This window comes from Mirounga angustirostris, unplaced genomic scaffold (genome assembly GCF_029215605.1).
Source record: "Mirounga angustirostris isolate CCGP_5_RB_7025 unplaced genomic scaffold, mMirAng1.0.hap1 SCAF_3, whole genome shotgun sequence".
Classification (NCBI taxonomy): domain Eukaryota; kingdom Metazoa; phylum Chordata; class Mammalia; order Carnivora; family Phocidae; genus Mirounga; species Mirounga angustirostris.
The window spans coordinates 101,504,827-101,528,347 of record NW_026991711.1 but is presented as its reverse complement, the minus strand read 5'-3'; the positions used below and the strand labels follow the sequence as shown (position 1 = coordinate 101,528,347).

The 23,521-nt window shown below is 46.4% G+C and overlaps 1 protein-coding gene across 7 annotated transcripts in view; it reads right to left on the bottom strand.

Annotated features, from left to right (window-relative positions):
• MGAT5 (alpha-1,6-mannosylglycoprotein 6-beta-N-acetylglucosaminyltransferase) overlaps positions 1-23,521 on the bottom strand; it is a 336,998-nt gene that overhangs the window by 290,929 nt on the left and 22,548 nt on the right. For 5 of the 7 annotated variants that reach the window (XM_064586440.1, XM_064586441.1, XM_064586438.1 and 2 more), the window contains exon 2: positions 115-163. The exons of the other annotated variants lie outside the window; for them this stretch is intronic. The gene's annotated coding sequence lies outside the window, so the exon portion shown is untranslated. The remainder of the gene's footprint in view (positions 1-114; positions 164-23,521) is intronic. 7 annotated transcript variants of the gene reach the window in all.

Genomic DNA, 23,521 nt, shown 5'->3' with positions numbered 1-23,521 from the left:
TTGACACTTCCAAATGTTAACATCTGACTCAGCTACTGGATCTTCTCCCTCCCAAGGGCAAATATTTTGGGTCTGTGCTAAGCCACATGGATATCTGCTTACTTCAGTACTTACATGGCCTAATGGATCCTCTCCAATGTCCACTTTAGAACAGTAATCACTCCTGAAATCACAAGGACAAAGACGTTTTTAAGTTTCTCTTTAACAACTTGATCTATTGCAAACAGGCTGACAAAGATCTTCTATGGACTTTGCTTCTCCCATTTTGCAACCCAACTGCCTTTCAACATAGTCTCCCAAAAAGAAATAACCTAAGAACAGCTAGCTGGGAGGCCCTATCACTTCAACACCCAAAGGCATTTACCTTAAAAAAAAAAAAATTGTATTATCTCATGTGTTAAGATCCAAATCCATCCATTATTGGTTTAGCAGGAGTAAGGCTACATTTAGCGAAGATGAAGCTTCTGCACAAAACTGCTCTTTGCTCCAAGTCTCAGGAGGCATTAAACCCAAGCTTTTACCAATTCTAATGCTTTCCAGACCAGACTGCATTAATATACACATACAGTTCCAAGTATATGTACACACACAATTTTAAAAACAGATAGCTCTATCACAAAAAACTATGGAGTTTGCAACAGGAGATAAACCCAATTGAATTACAAGCCTGTTCATTCAAATGTAACAGATTACTTGCGGCAACTTCACCTTGAGGAATAAAAGTAAATAAAAAGAGTGAAAAGTATTTTAGAAACAGATCTACTATGTGCTGATAAAGCTAGTATTTTCCTTCTGTAATACTCCTTTATAAAAGAAAAGAGGGGTACATGTCCTTTAATAGATATCTTCAGCATGTTTCTGATACTCTTGGAATTTATCAGCAGAGAATTATAAAAGAGTTCAGGAGGGAGGGAGGGAAGGAGAGAAGGGGAAAGGAGGGAGGAAAAAACAAACATGTTGCACAGACCCATCTCCAAGCTGACTGCCCAAAAGTGTTCTTTTTTTTTTTTTAAAGATTTTATTTATTTATTTGAGAGAGAATGAAATAGAAAGAGAGAGCATGAGAGGGGGAAGGTCAGAGAGAGAAGCAGACTCCCTGCCGAGCAGGGAGCCCGATGTGGGACGCTTAACCAACTGAGCCACCCAGGCGCCCCTGCCCAAAAGTGTTCTTAAGGCTAACCAACTGCTCTGACCACTGAAGGACCTGACAGTAGAGCATGCACCAGGTTCTGCTAGAAAATGTTGGAGTTTTGTTTTTTTTTTTTTAATCAAAACAAGCCAGTTCCCTCTTTGTACGGTCTACAGCACACAACCACCCTTCGCAGCATGAACATCTGTGTTGGTGTCAACAATCTGAGCGGTACCAGAGAGCCATGCCCTGGGGCAACTGGGGAGAGCGGGCTCCACCTGCAGTCCTTCCCAACCCACCAACCACATCCAGCAGTCCTGCCTCACAGATGTTTACTCAAGAAGGACGGAGGTTAGAAAGAAGAGTCAATGCCAATGACCACATGGCCCCCTCTTTATACCAGCCTCCCTTTGGACACAGCTCTGAGGTGAAGGAATGGTTTCTGGAAACACAGTACTGTGACACAGAAAAAGCTGCTAACTCCAGCAAGTCCCATCAAGATATATTTTAAGAAAACAGGGCACCGGGGTGGCTCACTCGGTTGAGTGTCTGCCTTCGGCTCAGGTCATGATCCTGGGGTCCGGGGATCGAGTCCCGCATCGGAGCTCCCTGCTCAGCGGGAAGCCTGCTTCTCCCTCTCCCTCTGACCCTCCCCCCACTTGTGCTCTCTCTCTCTCCCTCTCTCATAAATACAGAAAATCTTTAAAAAAAAAAAAAAAAAGAAAACAATCCTAAGCATTTTGGTTGGTATCAAACCCCTTCATTCACGCGTATTGGTGTGCACTAACAAAAAGAATACCCATGTGCCTCAGACCTAAATGACACAGGCTGACTTTCAGTGCTTTTACTCTTTACTGTATGTTTTCATCAACATCTCAACTAGTGTGTTACAGGACAATTCTCCAAGTGAGTGCTGGGAATCGAGTGAGCGCTGGGATCAAGCAGTTAGACTGTAAGATTCAAAAAACGTTCCGGATGTGTCCTCCTCCCCACCCCCACCCCCAAAAAAGTTCAACTTTACCTCCCCCAACATTTTCAAATCTCAATGTTTTCTTCAATGATACTCCTATTAAGTAAGAACTCAATCTTGATTTCCTCTGAAGCATCAGACAACTACTCCCTGAGTCATATGAGAACTACTGCATTACCCTTGGCTCTATCATCAGCAAAATTCATGGTCACCATGAAACCAAAAGGCCGTTCGTGTCTATCCTCAGGAAAGCTTTAATGTTCAACTCATCCTAAATATCATTTCCTGCGGAGCCAAATATATACCATTAATGAAAATTTGTAACTACTTCTAGCCAGGTCTCTAGATCAAGAAAACACTGAAGGATATCCTTTCTCCTTCCTCATTTTCAAAACAGCACCACTCCACAGCTTTCTCCAAGATTTCACCCAAACGTTTATTTTCTGGAGATTAAGAGGCTCCCTCACGCTCTTCTTGAGCTTATGCTTCTCTTTCCTCTCTTAATTACACCTAAACTATGAATGCATTTGTAAAGCATCACAGGAATTCAATTCAATCTACAAAGAATAAGGCAGCGATCATAGGGGACAGTCGGTGAAAAAGTAGGTAGGAAAAACTGGAATCCCATTTTCAACCAACATTTTAGCCCTTTCTTTTGTTATTTTGGAGAAAAGATATTACAAATGGCCCACAAGCAAAATACCCTACTTGACCAGCTCTGCACCCTAGGGTGGCATTCTATGAGGAATCTGCATTGGAGTTTCTTGCCTCACATGTTCGAAGAACCACCTCTGCAGTACGTCCTCTGGATCCAATGACAGAGGACAACGGTGGCCAATTTCAGACCCAGGGGTCTCACACCTCATTCCTTATGCCCTTCTGCACCAGAAGCTGTCAGACTGATCCCCTTCTCAAATTTACACTCAAGTTTTTCACCCTCTTATTCCCTATGGACCATGTCTTTCCAAACAGAGAATCTCGGAATCTTGATGCCAAAAAAAAACATGGACATAGCTCAAAGCAGTCTTTCCCTCTCTCATTTTCCAGAACCTAGTAAAGCAAAGTGGCTCATGGACAGCACCAAAGCTGTCCGGTAGACTTACTCCTGTGAGAAAATAGTGGGAAGGGAGTGTAGAGCTCTGCTCAAAGTATCTTCATGCTTACAAAAATAATTTCAGATGATTAAGACCATCTACTGGTGCATGCGAGAAACAAATCATGAACATGTTTATAAGCTTTAAGTCATTTGATCTTCCTTACCAAATAACAGAGTCACATAGGGGAAAAAAAAAAACAACAACCCATAATTGCAATACTGGCCTCAGAAAGTTTTCATCTTATGTGGGGCAGAGCAGCTCAATTCATCACATAGTGAAATTTTGCCCCGTTACAAAGATCTAGAATGACCCTCGACCTCAGAACTTATACAACCTTAAATACATTTGGTTGCAACATACTTCAAAACTTTCTAGCATCTTTCCATTTCAGCAAGGCCTCTCATCACACTGCCACTGAAAGTTCCCCAAAGTAGAGCCAAATCTCAATCTGCCCCACATTGCTCACGCTGCCTGGACTCAAATAGAGAAGTCCAACGCTCACAAGCTGTCCCAGCCCCCATCTTCTTGTGCCCCGGTACCTCCTTCCGAGAACGGCGGTGGGACTCCTACGAGCTAACACCACACAGCCAGAAGCACAGCCACCACCTCGGAGAGGCAGTGAGCCCTCCATAAACACCGGTGATTCTCACTGCTGTGGTTGCTACTGCTAGAATAGGATAGTAAGTTAACAGGATAATAAAAGGCCATTCTAGAGCCAGTCAGAAACCTAGAACCACAGCCACTGGTAACACGTGATGCATATTTTCATCTTGTGAACAGCTACTTTGCCAGGCAGGTGTGACAATGACAACGATTCAGTGGCTTGGGACTTGGAATACCCTTAGCTAAAGCGACTGTTCTCCTACAGATGGTCCCCACGTAAAGTGTGTTTGACAAGAAAAAAAAAATTCCAACCTTGCAACTTGAGAATTTATCACTAAACTGAGTTCTCAAGACATTGGTATCCATCCAAGTTTATCCAAGATTTTGCCAAGACAGGAGGACAATGGGCCAGGAGAGACAGGAGACCACTCATCTATGTTTGCACCTGTTGTTCATGTTCACTCACAACGTCACAAAGAGCAGATGCCCTTGACGAAGCTTGCACACCACCCCAAAGACTAATTTGTATTTTCATCAAGATTATTTTAACAGACACTGGGGAATTAATCTTAGAGTTCAGTTTCTTGAACCTTCCCCCAAGATACACCTGTCCCTTAGCCTAATGGTTCTCAACATGCAATCTCAAACCAGCAGTATCAACATCACCTGTGAAGCTGGGAATGCACAATCTCAGACCTCACCACACCCCCTCCTTAATCACAAACTCTAGGCTGCGGCCCAGGAGATTCGGATGCTAGCTCAAGTTTGAGAACCACTACCAATAGGCTATTAACACGTGGACTGGGGCATCACTAAGGACAGCTCTTTTCCTTAAACTATCTGGCATTTCTCAGATCCATAAAACCTGCTATAGGATGATGTCAGCTGTTCCTTTTATTTTTAATTCCTCATGACGAGGCTGATGATGATTCACGCAGCACCTTAATGGATTTCTTAAATAGTAAGAATCCTTCTTTCCCACCCCTAATGGAAGGTGACTGCTGCCTGTTATTTCTGATGTAAATAGTAAGAATCCTTCTTTCCCACCCCTAATGGAAGGTGACGGCTGCCTGTTATTTCTGATGTAATTACAGGAACAATTCAGGAACAAAAGCTTGTCCTTTATCAACCTCAGCAAAAGCTGTAATAGAGAGTTATAATTACAACACTCCATTCTTTCCCATAATGTGTTCACAACAACGTACCCTTTGAAACTGATCATACCACATGTCATAACAAGGAAACACAGAACCCAGGATCAAATTTCGCTTATTGTCAATAGAGATCAAAACTGCAAGTGTCTGGGCACACCTTTTCCAATGGACAGGAAACAAGTATGCATTAGCCATCTGGCTGTATCTCATTTATCTAAGTGAAATACGGGGGAGGGGGAGGGGTGGAAGTTGATTTAATGCATTCTATGGTCCTAAGGTAACTTCACAATACTCAACGGTCTTATCACCAGACACTACCCATCATCTAATTATCAAAGCAGGAAGCACTAAGGAGCATTTCCTAAATAATAAATAACCCTTTTCCATACCTTTAATTTGTTGATGTGTGTATTAATTTGGAGAAGTTAATTTCATACTTGCTGTGAGGTCTCCTGATGAATTGTGAATACCGGCAAATTATTAATTTCCCTTTCCTTTTTGATTAATTTCACACTTAGGCTAGATAAGAAAGGTGAGATTAATGATGTCTGGAAGACAATGTTCAGTTCTTGTAAGATACTCAGTCAACCTTATGTTCAAGTAAACAGAGGACGCAGATAAGGAAATGATAATGGGATTGTCTCCAGGATGCGTCCAAGGTGTCATGCAAATAAATGCCCAGAAACGCAAAGTGTTTAAGCTGTAAGCTCCAGTGAATACCCCTCCAGAAGCGGGGGGTGAGGTGGGGGGGGTGGGGAGAAAAACCTGGAGTTCTGAAGACCGCACTATGCACCCATCAACTTGTGCCCTTACCACTGACTGAAGACATGAACTGATTCATCACACTACAATTCTCCATTTTCCAAGGGTCCTTCTGTATATTAGTTGGCCTCTCCATATCCTTGTCTTTTCTAGACTCTCTGCAACAATCTTAGGACTCCTAGGTCAATACGTATTGAACAGATAGGTCTCCTTCTTCAGAGGATAAAAAGGAGCATAAACTCAGGCTTGACATGCAGTTTCAGTATGCACATATGTGCTAATCCTATTTCTGATAGTGATGCCTACATTAATTGAGAGCCCGCTAGGTACCAAGACACTAGGCAGTTTGTATAAGTTATCTAACATAACAATAGCTCTTTGAGGTATAATTACACAGTTTGCAGGTGAAGAAACTGAGGTTCAGAAAACTACCTAGCTTGCATAAGCGACCCCCATCCTCACATAGATCTGTCAAGCTCCCAAGCCTGGAGTCGTCCATACGCACTGCTTCCCTAAAGCAAGAGTAAATAGAACATTTATGGTTGCCTAGACATTATTCCAGAAGACCTGAAAGCTACAGATGTGCCGTCTTCCTCCAAGAAACTTCCCTGCCTACTCCAGCTCCAACTGACCCAATTCTTGTTTGCATCCCAGTATTTAAAGACAATGTCACAATTCCATGCTATCCATTTGACAGTCTAATGTCCACTAGAGTACGCTGTGTCTTAACCCTCCCCTCACAAACAAGCCTGCCCAACTGAGACCCATATCCAAGTCCTAATGCAGCAATCTGTCATCTCTGGCCACTCTCTCCGGCAGTGCTGCCCAATATGGGAGCCACTCACTACATATGGCTTAACTGAAATCAATTACAACCAAATAAAATAAAAAATTCAGTTCCTCAGACATACTAGCCACATTGCAGGTGCCCGATACCCACATGTGGCTAGTGGCTGGTCTACTGGACGCTACTGACAGAACATCTCCATCATGGCATAAGTACTGCTGGGCGGTGCTGGTGCAGAGATCTCTCAGGACAGCATCTTTTCATCTAATATCCTACCAAAACCGTGCAGGAGGACAGAGCCTCTTCCCCACAGAACTCACTAAGGGTGCCATCAGACTAACTGCGGTCATACCTACGTGTCTTCAGATCACATCCTTGAAAGAATGACATTCCTTTGACAAGTTAGGTCATTCGGTAAACTTATAAATAAAGCAAGTGGACTGACCTCGGAGAACAGAAAGGGGACAGAAAGGAGAAGAAACAATCATCATCAGCCCTTCCATTCGGGAATAACCACCAGATGCAACTGTGGGTGAGGACAGACTCAGCAGCAACTGCGGACACATGCGCGGTCACCCACACGGCGGTGTCCCTGAGGCACGGCCTCACCAAAGCACTCTCTGCTTGAGAAGTTAATCTCTGCTGCTCCTCTTTGGCAAGACACAGTCCCCAAATTTGGGCTCTTATTTCTAATTATTAAAGAAATCAATGCAAGGAAACCACTTCTCAAATCACTCTCACCCAACTGTTTCACTAAAAATTGGATCATCAGCAAATGAGACAAGCCTTTGGTGACAATGACAGTCTGACAGCAGACTAGAAGAGAGAGCCTCCGTCCCCTCAGTGACACCTGACCTGGAAGGAATTACCTCAAAGCTTTCCAGGAATTAAAAACTTGCGAAGCTCCAATCTAGGCAGAGATCCTGAAATATACTATTGGTTACTATTAAATTGGAACAGCCTGGGGTACAACACCCAGAGTGATAAACATCAAGGTCACTGATCTGACCTCTGATCTCTACAACCTACAAGTGCGCAGCACATAGTATTTCTTCCCTTCGTCAGTTCTTCATTGCTTTCCTCCTCCAGCCTCCCTGCTGTCTGGGCATTACGCCCAAGACAAGCCAGTCTTCATAGCTGCCAACATGGGTTATAAAGTGATGGACCCAAATCTAAATGCCAACTCCTTCAGGTAACTCCCCTTGACAGTCCCAGACTCAAGATCATATACAGGGCGGACCTGGACCTCTCTCACCACAATGATAAAGTAATGAATGGGAACTCCGTGGAACTAGGACAAGAAATCAAGGTAGAGAGTTTTCTAATAAAAATACAAATCAATTCATCCTTGTGGAGGGAAGAGGAAATAAACTCACACGTTCCTCTCTTAGACCCTAGGAAAGTCATCTAATGCTGGATAAATGTTCCTCTCTCCTCTGGGCTCCCACCTCAGTCACACGAGTAAGGCCCATTCCTGCCTGTCATCCGGGCATTACTCACCTTCGCTGAAGGACCAGAGCCCACTGAATTACTAACCCTAATGAAACTTCCAACATTCACCCTTTCCTGCTCAGTGGCTCACAACAATAGCTCTGTAACCTGGTGGACCTTTCTCCCCCCTCAACCCCCTCCCCCGCAATCCATTCCTGACAACCTGCAGGATGAACCTCAGAAACACCCCCACACCAGCCTTTCCATTTCAACAAGGTGGCTTAGGCCACCATCTCGAAGATCAAACCCTGGCCTCTTAGGCCCTCCGAAATCGGGAAGGACTGCTTTGCTCAAGCCAACTGGTCTCTTTTCTCCCTGCCCCCAACACATCCATGCACTTCCCCTTCCATAACACAAACATCGACTCCAGGACACTCTCCCAGACCTGAAGGGCTGGCTCCCTCCATTGTGTGGTAACACTCAAAACCAGAATGCCAACCCCTCAAGAGCAGGGCGTGTCAGAGTTTTCTGTATCTCTGAGGAGCCAGAATCTTAGACCCAGAAACTTAAACAAAACCGCCGCTTCTTAAATATTTGATAATCCACTGAAAAGAATTCCAATCCCGGGGCACCTGGGTAGCACAGTTGGTTAAGCGTCTGACTCTTGGTTTCAGCTCAGGTTGTGATCTCAGGGTCGTGGGATCAAGCCCTGCACTGGGCTCCGCACTCAGAGTGGACTCTGGTTAAGACTCTCCCTCTGCTCCTCTCGAACTCCCCCCGTTAAAATAATAAATCTTAAAAAAAAAAAACAAGTTCCAATCCATGCTTGTAAGCCCATTACTCCAACTGGATTCTCAGACTGCTAAGACCCCTTCAATACACAGTTTGCTCACCAGGAGCCCATGGAGGCTCCATGATGCAGGCAGGAGCCCAGGTCTGGACTCCACCATGTACCAGGTAAGGAACTTTACACCTCTAGGCCTCCCTTTGGCCTTCTGTGAAACCCAAGTAATATTAATACCTACCCCCAGGGGCACTTAGAGTTCAAGAGACACTGGTAAAGCACTTAGCTTAGCTCCCAGCATCCAGCAGATGGTCAATAAACGTTACTTTACCGCTCTCCTGTTATAAGTCTCCTTAAGGGGACATGTAGTATAGTTGAAACAACATGGTTATGAGGATAAAAGTCACCTGTGTTCAAATCCCAATTCTATTCAATAGATCCCAACTGTGGGACCTTGGGGGAAATTATTCAACCACTAAGCTTCACGACCTGTATCTATAAAATAGGATAAATAATCAACCTCAAAAAGTAGGTCTAAGGATTAAATGAGGGAATAGATCTCAAGTTCCCAGTACAGAGTGAGCAACTCAATTAGTGGCATTTGCTAAATATGATTTCAATCCAAACACAACTGGAAAAAACATCCTCATGCTCCTTGCTCACATCTGTCATGTCCTTCCGGTCACATTCTTTAAGCTCATAAACCAGGCCCCGGCCTTTCAGCTGACAGCCCCCACCTCTGGGTCATCAGCCAGAGTACTCACACAGGGAATGCATATAAAAAAAGAAAAAACCACATTGAGAGCTGCAAGGAGATTCATTTCCTCAAGGCAAATGTGTGCATCCTCATTTTTACAGCTTCCCCGATCTCTAAATATTCATAGCTATTCATATTTACACATAACACTAGCAAGGCCATTCCTGAGAGGGAAACACACTGGTACTATCGGTTACTTTTTTAAAAATGAATCTGTGATTGAAATCAGTCTAACCGAAAAGAGGCCAAAGTGCAGAGAGAGGAAAAAAATCCACAGATATGAAATGAGTATTCAAACAAGTGGATAAAATGTTACAACCCCACCAAAGGCAGCCTCCAGCCAGGAGCAGACCCTCACAGCAAAGAAAAATAAACTCTACTCTTTTCAGATCAATTTGCAAGTTTTTGCAAACTGAGAGGGGAAGTCAGAGCAAAGAGAGGCCTGGTGCTCTCACTCTCCCCCTTCCTTGGGCCCCGGGGGGTTCGTAGCTTCCGCTCCTCCAAGCTCCTGTCCTGGGCCCCGCAGGGGGAATCCTTGGCCCGGGTCTCAACTGCTAGAGGGCAGAGGAAGAGCACAAGGCCAGCAGTCTGAAGTTACAGGAGTTACCAGGTAACCAGGTTTCCACCAGAAATATGTCTCTTCTCGGCCACGGCCTTACTGCACTGAGCTGGAAAATGACTTCACTTCCTTCCCGTGGCTCCCAGGCCCAGCCCGGCCACCAGGGCAGGGCCCAGCAGGCTCCTCACCGCCCTGGGCTTGCTGGAGCACACAGGTCCTTATCTCACCCCCTCACCTGGTGCAAGGACAGGCTTTTCCTCTGACGCAGGCCAGGGGAGGCTCGGCAGAATCCAGGGTGAGGAAGCTGAGTGGGCTGCCTCACCAGGGCCCCCATCTCTCCGAAGAGCTGCCGACGCACCGACCCTGCTCCGACAGTGCAGGAGGCTCTCTGCCCCGGGCTTCCTCACCGGCTCCAGCTGTCCCGTTTTCCCCTTGCCCACACCTACCTCGGGGCTCACAGGTGCTCCTTGCTCAAACCATGAAGTCAGCAGGGCCCTCCCAGCTGATCCGAGCCCGGCACTCGCCGGAAGTCTAGGAGAACATTAGTGATGGTAGCAGAGCAGTAGCCAAGGCTCCCATGCAGTGTCCAGGGCAGCCCCGTCCGGAGCTACAACCACGTGCAGAAGGGGGAAGGGACCCACAGAGTCATAGCAACTGCACAAAGTCACACAGCTGACAGGTGGCACGGCCAGGCCGGGCACCCCAACTGCCTAACCACAGAGCCCTCACCATTCACCTCTGTACTGGCCACTCTCGACCATCTGCCCTCCTGCTGGCCTTTCGCTTCAGTGCTAAAGCAAGAAGGACAAGCCTTCTTCAGGTGCTGGGTGCCAGGGGGCAGGGAGGACCAGCTGTGTCTGCGAGACACACTGGCCGACCCTCCCCTCCCCGGGACAGCCGCTGTCCTCAAAAGCCTTTCTCCCCACAGCTCTCGCAAGCCAGGCGGCACTTTGCCAAAGTGGAAACTGAGGCATACCAGGCTCACTGCCATACCAGCAGGCACATGTGTTTACTGATTTGTTGGGTGCAAATGCATCCTCTTTCCTGGCATAACCCAGCAGCGCAGAGCTCAGGAATCTGCACTTTCACCCCCAGACGACTCGGATGCCGGTCAGCGACCACCTGACCACTGCGCTTCCCCAGCGGGGCCATTTTCAAGGCAGCGTTGAGAGAAGGATGTGCGATTCCGCGCCCCTCCCCAGGAGCTTATAAAAAGCTATGCCACCGCCCCCCAACAAAAACAAAACAATAAACCCAGAATCTTCTAGGGCGGAAAGAGTAAGAGGTACTGCAAGTAGTGATTAACTTCCTAAGTTTGTGAGCTAGTATAAAGCACCAGCCACCTTCTTCTCTGAGCAGCCCTGTCATGATTCAAATGATTTAACATTCCCGTTTCTGCGGATTCAGCTCGCAGACTCCTTGCAAGCGGACAGAAAAGGAGTGTGGAGGGAGAGAGAGAGAGAGAAAGAAGAGAAAAAGACAAAAAGAATGGTGGAAAGAGGGAGGAAGGGAAGGGGAGAGATAGAGAAGTTCCGGGAAGCCTTTTACGTGACACTGGCAGAAATAATGGGGACCCTTCACACGCAGACACACAGAATATGAGTAGGATTTAGACCAGCCCCATCCAAAGGAAATATAATGGGAGCCACTATGTCAGTTTATATGTTCTCGAAGCCACATTATAAAGTAACAAGGAACAGGTGACATTAATTTTACTAATGTATTTTATTAGCCCAATATATACAAAATATTATTATAAAACATGTAATTGATATTAAACATCATTAATGAAATAGCTCCCATACCTTTCTTCATACTAAATCTTCAAAATTCGGTGTGTATTTTTGTTTCCCTAGTATAGTGGATAGCTCATTCGTGTGACAAATTTTGATGTGTACTTTATATTTCCAGTATATCTCAATTCAGATGAGCTGCATTTCAAGTGCTCAACAGCTACACATGGCTAGCGGCTACCATGCTAGACAGCCCAGACAGACAGAGGAGCAGTTAAAGAGGAAGGGAAGGGGTAGGAATAAGGCCTTGAACAAAGACCTAAGGGAATATGACATCCAGACTGATCTATGACCCACAATCTGTGCTTTTAAGGGGTTAGCTGTAATCAGCTTTCAGACTCAACAGCACATACATTAGCATCATTTGCTAAAACCTATCTGGGTGTCGCCATTTTGGTGCCCAAAAGTATCAAGCCCACAATGGAAGAATCAGAGTCCATTACCATATGGACACTCAGTAATATTATGCTCAGCTGTACATCACACACATCTATTAGACATTAAGCAGCAGCCTCAACCCTGGACACCCACCCACATAGAGCTCAAACAGCTGGAGAGCAAAGCTCCTCTCTCTGCCCATGGGCGTAAACTCCACCCAAGGAAATAAGAGAACAGGTACCACTTGGGGTGGGCAGAATGGTAACCCAAAGATGCCTTTGTCCCAACCCCCAGAACCTATGAACATGTTACCTGACAAGGTAAAAGGGACTTTGCTGATATGATTAAGTTAAGGATCGTAAAATGGGAAGATTATCCTGGATTATCCAAATGGGCCCAATGTAATCACAAGGGCCTTATCAAAGGGGGGCAGGAGGGTCAGAGTCAGAGAAGCAGATGTAATGATGGAGGCAGAAGTCAAAGTCATTTGATTACTGGCTTTGAAGGTGGAGCTATGAGCCACAGAATACAGGGCTGCCTCTAGAAGTTGGAAAAAGTAAGGAAAAAGAGTCTCCCCCAGAACCTCCAGAAAACATGCATGATTTTAGCTCCATGAGACTTATTTTGGACTTCTGACCTCCAGAACCATAAGTTAACAAATTTGTGTTATTTAAGGCCACCCGTTAGTCATTTATTATAGCAGCAATAGGAATCTAATATCCCCTTTGTAAAATGGAGAGCCAGACAACACACATTAGTTAAAATGACCCTTCAAGGTATCAGTAGTAGTAATTATAATTGTATTAGCAGTCATGATAATGGCCACCATGTACTGAGGTCTTACTAAATCCCAAGCACTTGGCCACATGCTTCACAAATGCTTTTTAAAATACATTTTCCTTCTGGAATAATTCTGGATCTGCTGAGAAGTTGCCAAGACAGAACAGATTCCCTGTCTACCGTTCATCCAGATTCCCTCACGTGAACATCTTATACGACTACGATGGATTTCTCAAAACCAAGAATTCAACAACTGCATGTTACCATTAACTCAACTACAGATTGTATTTGGGTTCCACCAGCTTTCACTAGTATTTTATCTTCCCAAGAACCCTATGAGGCAAGCACCATTCTAATCTCCATAGGATGAAGGGTGATGCTAATGCTATGTAAGATTCAATCACTTGCTCAGGGTCACAACAGTCAAGAACTGGCAAGACGTTTAAATTTGATTCCTCTGCTTTACCCCTACACTGTGAGCTGCCCTGCATATCATCACCCCCCGTGGATAGGACAGGAAAAACCGAGAAGCTAGTTACCCAAAGGCACACTAGCGGGAGCGACATCAAACGTGGACGTATCTGACTCCAAAGGCCCGGTTCTGGCAACACCCCGCCCCCCCACCAACACAGAGGGGTAAGGAGCTGCAGAAGCCTACGAAAAGCCCCTCAAATCCACAAACACATGGTCGCGGCTGTGATGGTGAGGAAGGAAGGAGATCATGCCTCTGGAAAGTGCCTACCTATTCTAGGACCACTGCAAACTGAGAGCTTTCTTGTCGCTCTCAGTCAGTGAAGAGGAACCGTTCCTAAAGGGCCCACTAAAATGCCCTTCACGAGGAGCATTTCTGGAAGAACGCACTGCAGAGGGAGGTGGCGTCAATAACTATGCTAAAGCTAGCTTCAGGCAAACCACGGGTGTCCTAGCTGGGGGGCCTCAACAGCACGATTGCAACGAGCCCCTCTAAAAACATTCTTCTCCTGGGGGACCCTATGCCTCAGGCCTGTAGAGCCCCTAGATTTTACCCCCTGAGCTACAAAGGAAGTAGGAAGAAAGGCTTTTCCCGCTCTAAGGCTATTAGCCTCACACAGAACTCTACTTAGTGAGTGGGGCAGCAACTAGGACAAACTCACCTGGATCGCCCATAACAAGCCACCTGTTCACTTTTTTCCTAGCCTTTATTTCCTGCGTGGCATTCCATGACCTAGCCAGCCTCTGGACACTGTTACTCCATCAGTGGTTCTCAAAGTGTGGCCCCTCGACCAGCAGCACCGGCATCACCCGGGAACCTGTCAGAAGTGCTAACTGGAGGGCCCCACCCCAAGTCTACAGAATCGGAAATTCTGGGCGCAGGCCCAGTAACAGGGCTTTAACAAGCCCTCCCAGGTGTTTCTGATACACGCTACAGTTGGAGAACCGCTAAGCTCTATCTCCCCGGCTCCATGGCTGACCTATGACCTAGAAATGTATTTGGAAAGGTCTCTGCAAATAAACACCATGTCGTACATCAACAGAACGTCCAGGCAAGAAGCTCACAAGTCCAGATGGGGGAGTGGGACTCATTCGTCACAAGGTAGGAAGCATAGTACGGGCCACAAGCCAGGCCTGTGCCACGTGCTGGGGATCCATCCTTGGCTTCATGGAGCCGAAAGCATAGGCGAGCTTGCAGATCAAGCAAACCTACACACAAATGAATAGAGAATTACACACTGTGGCAAACACTATGAAAGAAAAGAGTGGAGTGGTGGGGGGACACACAGAGAATGATGGGGACCTACTTTCACCTCAGTCATCCAGGGAGGTCTCCCTGAGGAAGGAACGATTAGGCTGGCATAGGAAGGAGGAGCAAGAGTTGGTCAAGCAAAGAGGGAAGGAAGCAAACGTTCTTGGTAGAGGATAAGCTTGTGCAAAGGAGAGCTTGGTACTTTAGAGATGCTAACAAAAGCCAGTGTGGGTAGAAAACACAGAAGGAGGCAGGAGTAACTGGAATAGAGAAGTTGCCAGGCCTTGGATCATGCTGTACCTCATTGGCTTCGTCAAGAGTATGAGCTGGAGTCTAAGCTTATAAGGACACCCCTGAATTTCAGGCAGAATATTACATAATATAAACGTAATAAACATAATTACTAACAGTCAGCACTGGTCTAAATGCTCTGCATAAAAATGTCATCCTCGTAACCACTCCTACGTAGGTTCTATTATCATCATCGTTTCCATTTTACGGATGAGGGCAGAAGTTAATTAAGTTGCCCCATGTCACCCAGCTAGTAAAAAATTAGAACAGAGCTGAACCCACTCTAGACTCAAGCTCTCCACCACCTCGACAGGCTGCCTCTCAGCAGGAGAGTGAAGCGGTAGACTGATGGCAATATTCGGGTTTGCTTTTCCAAAAGTTCTCTGGGGATGCTGTGTACGTAGATGGAAGCAGAGGCCACTGCATCATCCAGACAAGAAACGACGGTGGCCTGGGCCCGGGTGGTGGCAGAAGAACTGTACAACAGAGAAGGAACAGACTCTGTCCCAGGCCCTGCCCAACAAGTTCTCAAAGTCCTGAACAAATTCAGCCCGTCCTCACCCACCCCTGCATGTCCCATCACAGAATTAGAATAAGGGCTGAAAAGAGGGCTCCCTGTCCGTGGGGCTGACCCAAAACACAGGGCTGTCATTGTGACAGAAATATCACACTTGGCTTCTTCAATCCCAGCCACTGTAATTCCTAAACTTTCACATTTTGAGGGGAAAAGTCTGCTCCTTGTTTAGAGTGGATGTTGTTATCCACCGGGAAAGGCCACAAATGGCGAAGACAGCCTCACACAGGACCCTCAGAAACACCGATCGGAGTCAAACGCAGATGTAAAAGGAGGCTTCTTGCGAGCCCTTGAGCAAGCAGGGTTTCATTTAGCCATCTCGATTGCCTCGCAGCGCCTGAGGGAGAGTATGACAACACATCTGTCAGACTGGCTGGCGCTTCCAGGAAAGCCCCGCCTACGCCTTGGGAAAATCGTACGGGTCTTGGAGAGGACTGGTGCTCAGCCATTTCCCCAGGTTAGATCAAGAGTCTGAGGGGTGTGATGAGTGTTACCTGACCTCAAATGAAAGGGTCATCTTACAGAGCTTGAGAACCAAAGCCACTGACTGAGGTCTGTGTCGGTGGCGGACGCACCCTGGCCAACCCGTGTTGCCACTGGCCTTCCTGTCTCCCATGACGGGTCAAATGAGGGTCCTGCTGGGCTTCCCCTTTCCCAAGATGAGCCTCGCTTCGGCCCTCTGACCGGCATGTCTGGACTCAGCGTGAACAGGTCAAGTGTGGAGTCAGGTGGGCCTCCACAGGTGAGGGTGGGACAATATGGCAGCAGCGAAAGCACCAGTTCCTTAGGTCAGTCAGTCAAAGCCTCAGTTACTTCAGTTCTGAAAGGGCCACGTGGATTTCAGAGCTTGGACGGGCTCTGTCTTAAAAGGCTACAGAAAAGGGCAAACCGCCCCTCTGCAGCTCTCCCTTGCAAACCTGTCCATTCCCCCCCCCCCCCACATTCCTCTGTCCCATATTCTTCTTCCATATACTCAATTAGCTACCAGGTCTCTGTCTTCTAGGTTGAAACTTTAACACAGGGTAAGTGAAAAATGCTATGTCTTTCTCTTCTTTACAAAAGTACTGAATTGACTGCCTCTTGTGTTCTAAAGGGCTCCCATTATGTTTTCCCTGTAGGATAACAAACCTTAAAAAGACAGCTACAGCCCTGCCCCTGCCCCCATTTGCCCCCCAAGAAGCTTCTGATGGTGCAGGAAAGAGAAAGGGAAAGGATTCGAAGGAGAACCCCATCTCTCTGGGCCTCGACCCCCACTGCATTAGGCCCTGAGGACACTCCCTTCCCAAGGAGCCCTAAGCACCAGGGAACACACCACTCAGCACACGCAGCGGGAAGTGCCCTAGCCAGCTATAAGCAAACAGTCCTCGAGTGGTCTGTAAGATGCCGAGTGAGTGGCTTAATCACCCAGCAGGGTCTAGTATGCAGTACATAAAACTCCTCGGAGACAGCAAGCCTGTAAATGGAAAGCATTATCATTTCTAACAGGATTAATAACAACACAGGCTTGAAACAAACACACGCCACTGGATTACTTTTCCGACCTCTTCAGGGAGACCACTGAGTTCAATGGAGGATTTTCTTTCTCTGTTTTGAAACAAGACAGCATCTCCCACCATGTGACAGCAGGATCCCTCTCCAGGGAAATCAGTCCTTGTGCATCAATGACAGGCTATGTGAAGTTCAGGGGGTCAACATGAAACGAAACAAAAAAATGGAGTCTGGAGACGGTGCAGAGTACTGTTACAATTCTGATTTGGGGCGGGGGGTGGGGGGGAAGGCCAAAGATCTGATCAAGCATCAGCACCTTTAAAAAGGCCTAAGGGGGTCCACGCCCCCCATTGCAGTGTTTCCTGAGCTGTTTCTTGAATCACCTGGGGTGCTTGGCTGGCCTGGGACTCCCTGCCTTGGGACTGGGGTGGGGCACTGGCCTGAGATCTGCCTTTTTAACAAGCTCTCTCAGTCCTTCTTATACAACTGATGCTCCAAACCCCTGCACTATTTCATGAATGCACCGCTGATCTACAGCTGGAGTCAGAGAACAATTCAAACTTTTTTTTTTTTTTCAGATTTTATTTGACAGAGAGAGTACAAGCAGGGGGGACATCAGGCAGAGGGAGAAGCAGACTCCCTGCTCAGCAGGGAGCCGGACTTGGGGCTCGATCCCAGGACCCTGGGATCACGACCTGAGCCTAAGGCAGACGCTTAACCGACTGAGCCAACCAGGTGCCCTGAACGATAAATACTTTTAAAAGTATGAGAGTCTCAGCCACAACTGCCTGTAACTTGGAGATAAAACACAGTTCACTGTATTCATCAGCCAAGTCTCTGGCCCCAAATCTTTCAACAGATAGTTCATTATTTAAAAAAATAAAAAGACACTGATTTTACATTTACTTCTTTTCTTTTCCTTCACCTAAGTCTCTGTGGACTAGCAACTATCTAAAAATGTCAACACCTGGGGGCGCCTGGGTGGCTCGGTCTGTTGAGCGTCTGCCTTCCACTCAGGTCATGATCCCAGGGTCCTGGGATCGAACCCCGCGTCAGGCTCCCTGCTCAGCGGGGAGCATGCTTCTCCCTCTCCCTCTGTCTGCCTACTTGTTCTCTCTCTGTCAAATAAATAAATAAAATCTTAAAAAAATATAAATAAATAAATAAATGAAAATGTCAACATCTGGATACAGAAGGGAGAGCGGTCCCCATGGAAGGGAGGTTCCTACAAGGTTCACTTCCTCGTGCTCTATCAGCCTGATACTTACACAAAATGCAGACACACGCTGACCTTGACTCCTTCCAAACCCGGGTCAGAGAAGGCACAGAGGCAACAAGAATCAAAGGACACAGAACACAGAGGGATGGGGTGTAGATTTGGCAAGAGCCCAATTCACAGCAGCCTCAGATCCAGACTTGTGATACTCTGAGGTCACGGAGCCTCACAGAGATACAACGATGGGGTGGAAACAGAAGGCATTCTGTCATATAACTTTGAACTGATAACCTCAGTACCAGACCGCACCGCCGACAGTGTGCTGTCTCCGTATGTTTGTAACTCCTATAATTATCTTGTGAGAAGCATGATTAAGTCGTATTATGTTTCTCTATGTTAAAAAAAAAAGTTCCACTCTCACGTGTAAACATTTAAGATTCCCCATGGTGTTTCTAATACTAAAACATATTTTCTCACTTTTTAAATACATTGCAAGGCTCAAATTACGGAAGCAGCCCAGTCTCTTGAACCTGTTGAGCAGAGGTGAGGCTGCTTGAGCACTAGTGTGATTTCCTAGCTCCCAGAAAGGACTACTGGAAATCTCCAGGCATTGGTCTCCGGAGGAACAAGAGAGGGAATTTGCAAATTAACATCTCCCTGACCGGACCTCCCTGTCTTTAGTATATTGCCTGCCCTGTGGAAGACACACACTAGGGGACAATTTACGCAGACGGTTTCTCTGCATGGCCACCAAGAGAGCAAGAGCTCAGAAAGATAGGATAGATCTTTATTCAAGGGTTTGCTTTTTAGTAGGTGAAGTTCTTCCTCCTTCTCTCTCTGCCTCCATGGCCTTGTTGGTGCTCTTTTAAGAAAGGAGTAAACAAGCTGCCATCCAAAATCCTAGGAGGCAAGGGGAAGGAAACTGTACCGGGCACAATCTGAGTGCTCACTTCTCCAGAAGGCACCCTACACAGTTAGGACATCTAACAGCCTCTGTGCTGGTTATCTGGTCATCATCTGTCCCGCTCCCACCTACTCTCAGCCCTCTTCTTTTTTTTTTTTAAAGATTTTATTTATTTAGGGGCGCCTGGGTGGCTCAGATGGTTAAGCGTCTGCCTTCGGCTCAGGTCATGATCCCGGGGTCCTGGGGTCGAGCCCCGCATCGGGCTCCCTGCTCCTTGGGAGCCTGCTTCTCTCTCTCTCTCTCTCCCTCTCATGAATAAATAAATAAAATCTTTAAAAAAAATTATAAAAAAAAAAAGATTTTATTTATTTATTTGACAGAGAGACACAGCGAGAGAGGGAACACAAGCAGGGGGAGTGGGAGAGGGAGAAGCAGGCTCTCCGCTGAGCAGGGAGCCCGATGTGGGGCTCGATCCCAGGACCCTGGGATCATGACCTGAGCCGAAGGCAGGCGCTTAACGACTGAGCCACCCAGGCGCCCCTCTCAGCCCTCTTCTGTTCCTGATCGCCGACAGCTGTAGATTACATCAGCTGGGCTCCACTGTCTGCTGGCTTTCCCACTGGGTCAGCTAACCAGAGGCCCAGTAGGGGACTGGAGAAAGGAGGAGAGAGGTCGGGGTATTTCTTCCCAGCCCCCTCTCTCCTTGGATGCCACATCTTTGGGCACCATTCTTCTTGATTACAGCTCTTGCTGGGCAGCCCCCTTCCAACTCTCGATCTCACTGGGCTCCGGTAACTCTACTCCTCCTCTGGCCCCCTCAGCCCAGGTGAGGATACTGGTTTCCCACCGTTGTCAGTCCCTGGGTGCCTCATGGTGCCTGGCCCGCCCTCTGTGACTGTCCCTTCCATTAGTCTTCATTCAAACCATCTAGGGTGAATTCTGTTTCCTGCCAGGCGCTCTGATACTGGCTCTCATTTTAAACATAATTGCCTTTGCAAGTGAGATGAAATGCAAAGATGTGGGTCAATAAGCACGTGGGGGCCTTTCTAAGAGTTTGTTAACCTGGTATATATACTAGGCCAAGAAGAGCTGATAAGGCTAATTCATCATCAGCGTGGCCTTGAACCCAACTGCTTATCCAGCCAGAGGACGGCAATCCCAAAATACAGGGGGAGAGCCTTTAGACCCTCTGTAGTAGGTACACAGGGATTTTTCTTTTTTCCACTTACCCTGTGCTTTCCACTACCTGCATGCTAATAGGAAAAAGAACTCTGAGGCGCCCAAAGAGTATTTCAAGCTCCTTTGTGGAATACAATCTGCAAGGAGGATAATGGTAATAGCCACCTGTCACTGACCTTGGACACATTTCACAAGAGCCCTGTAAGGAGGCATTCTTTGTCTCCAACTGACAGATGAGCACACAGATTCAAACATGTTGATGTGGATTAGCATTGTGCCCTGAGTCCCGCACCCCAGATGGGCCTGACCCTGATGCTGTTCTTTCCTCTCCGCTGCACTAGCTCTTAAAAGAAGGAAATAAGGATTCACGGTCTCCAAATTACTCCTGAGCTGGGCCTACAGGGATCAGACTCTCTAGTTTTAGACAAATCAAAAACACCAAATAAAGAGAATTTTATTTTTTTTTAAGATTTTATTTATTGGGACGCCTGGGGGTCTCAGTTGGTTAAACATCTGCCTTCGGGTCAGGTCATGATCCCAGGGTCTGGGGATTAAGTCCCACATCAGGCTCCCTGCTCAGTAAGGAGCTTGCTTCTCCCTCTGCCTGCCGCTTGTGCTCCCTTTCTCTGACAAATAATAAAATCTTTAAAAAAAAAAAGATTTTATTTATTTATTTGAGAGAGAGAGCAAGCATAAGAGCAGGGGGGAAGGGTAGAGGGAAAGGGAGAAGCAGACTTCCCAGTGAGCAGGGAGCCCAACACAGGGCTTGTTCCAGGACCCTTGGATCATGACCTGAGCCGAAGCCAGACGCTTAACCGACTGAGCCACCCAGGCACCCCAGAAAGAGAATTTTAATCTCAAGGACCTACCTACCTCAGAAACTGTAATGAAAGTGCTCTATGATATAAGCAAAAAAAAATGTATGAAGTATGTCTGTAGGGTAGACCATGCACATACAATCCACTGTGGATACGTGTGTGGATGTGTGGGTCTATGACTGTTTATGCACAAAACTGTTAGCAACAGTTATCTCTAGAAAGGTAGGAGACTCTGCTCTTCTGTACTGTTTGAATTTTCTACCATGAGCATGAAACTTAATTTCCTATTTAAAAAATGAGGAAGGAAGGCAAGAGGGAAATAGAACGGTTTATCTGAACAGACAGACCAATGGTTCTCAACCTCAGCCGCACACTGGGTTCACCTGTAATCACTAAGGTCCCACCCCCAGAAGTTCAAATTTAATTGGTCTGGACTAATGGCCTGGGCACTGGGAATCTGCAAGCAATTCTAATGGGCAGGCAGGGCTGAGAGCCACTCCCTCAGTCCTAGTCTGTTAGGGAAAAATTTAAAGCCCAGGAGAAGAGGAGGGTCTTAACTTTTTGTATGCCATGGACCACACCGGCAAAGAGGTACAGCGCCTGGATGTCTCCTCCAAATAATTTTCAAATGCATACAATAAAACTCAAAGAATCCCCAAATAAACAAATTATCCTTAGATTTATTTATCACAATATATTTTTTTTAAACTTACTTATTTATTTAGAGGGGGAGGGGCGGAGGGAGAGAATCTTTCAAGCAGACTCCCTGCAGCTGACGAGAGCGGAGCCCCACTGTGGGGCTCCATCCCACAACCCACGACATCACAACCCAGCCAAAACCAAGAGTCAGGAGCTCAATGGACTGAGCCACCCAGGCGCCCCCCACAAGATTTTTAAATTGTTATACCAGAATGGGTGCCCTTTATCACGACACCGAGTAACAAGATCTAAGAGTAGCTCTGTGATCTACCATCATTTTGAAGTAGTGATGAGTGTAAATACTATTTGGAGATATTTGCAACCACGTGGTCTTACTGGAGACAAAGTCGGGGTACTTCTCACACTACTCTGGTCAACATGTTGCCTATGTGCACAACTGAAGAAAATGCTGAGTCCCGGTTAGCCTCACTGTGCATAAAGATGGAATGCTTTTCCCACTCGAGCTCACAGATTTCCCGGAATAGAGGGAGGCGGGCAGGTGCTATTAGGGCACAGAGTTCCAGGAGTCATTCGTCCCAACAGCAGCTCCATTACCAGGTGGAAGAGCTCGAACAGGAGAGAAGGAAAAAAAAAAAAAGAAAGGTAATTTCTGGTAGAGGCTGTTCCTTTTTTCTTTTTTGTAACTCTGTCAGGTTCCTTCAAGCCGTGAAAATTGTGCATTTCCTAAAAACTAACTACCCTATATATTTTAATTACAGCAATATTTTTCAAGTACCACTTCCTGGGAAAGGATCTCTGTTTCTTCCACTAAAAAATTCAACTGTTTTATCTTCCTCAAGACATCCATCACATGAATGCCAATATCTTGGGATTTAAAAAGGAGGTTTCTTGAAAGTGTTTAATCAATTGGTTCCTTTTCATACAGTGTGACACTGCCTACATAGAACCAAAATGGTTTTTTTCTTTAACCTGAATGTAAAATACCATTATACCATGAATTGAGGGACCATTATATTGCAGGTACAGTGTTAGGCTCTCTTCCTGAGTTAGTTCTCCTGCTCACAACCATGCTGTACTTTTATCCCATCTCACTAATACAGAAATAACGTGATTAGGAATTTCAAAACAGAGACTGATGTTATCACTCTAGGGGTGGGGGAGGGGTAACGGGGGAAAAAAGCCCCAAATACATCAACATCTGCGTTGAAATTCCAGTTATACATGAAAAGGTAGTTATTTTTAACTAAACAATAAACTATTTTCCTGGTGTGGGGAGGGGGCCGTCACACCCACTTATCCTAGCAAGAGTCTGAGCTAAGTAGCTCATAGGCCTATTTTTCTTCATAACCACGTGTTTCTAAGGACTCCAGAATGATCTTTAAATTTCTTCCACTCTTCTTCCATTCATGAAGTATTAACAATACTCTGAATAAACGCAGGAGGGAAGCCCAGTCCAAACCAGCATGCAGGCACGTGGCTGGCCAGCACCCAGAGGTGAGAGAGAGCCAGCCATGGGGGCAGGTACCCAGCACTCCCGCGGCCTGGCTACATAATGTCACAAACAGGCTGGGGAGGGTCTCGTGGCCACCAACAAGGTCACTATCTTCAAAGAGGAAGGTTCCTATTCCAAAACAGCAAGAGGGCTTTTGAAATGACCCTACACAAATGTTTTGATTCGAACTCA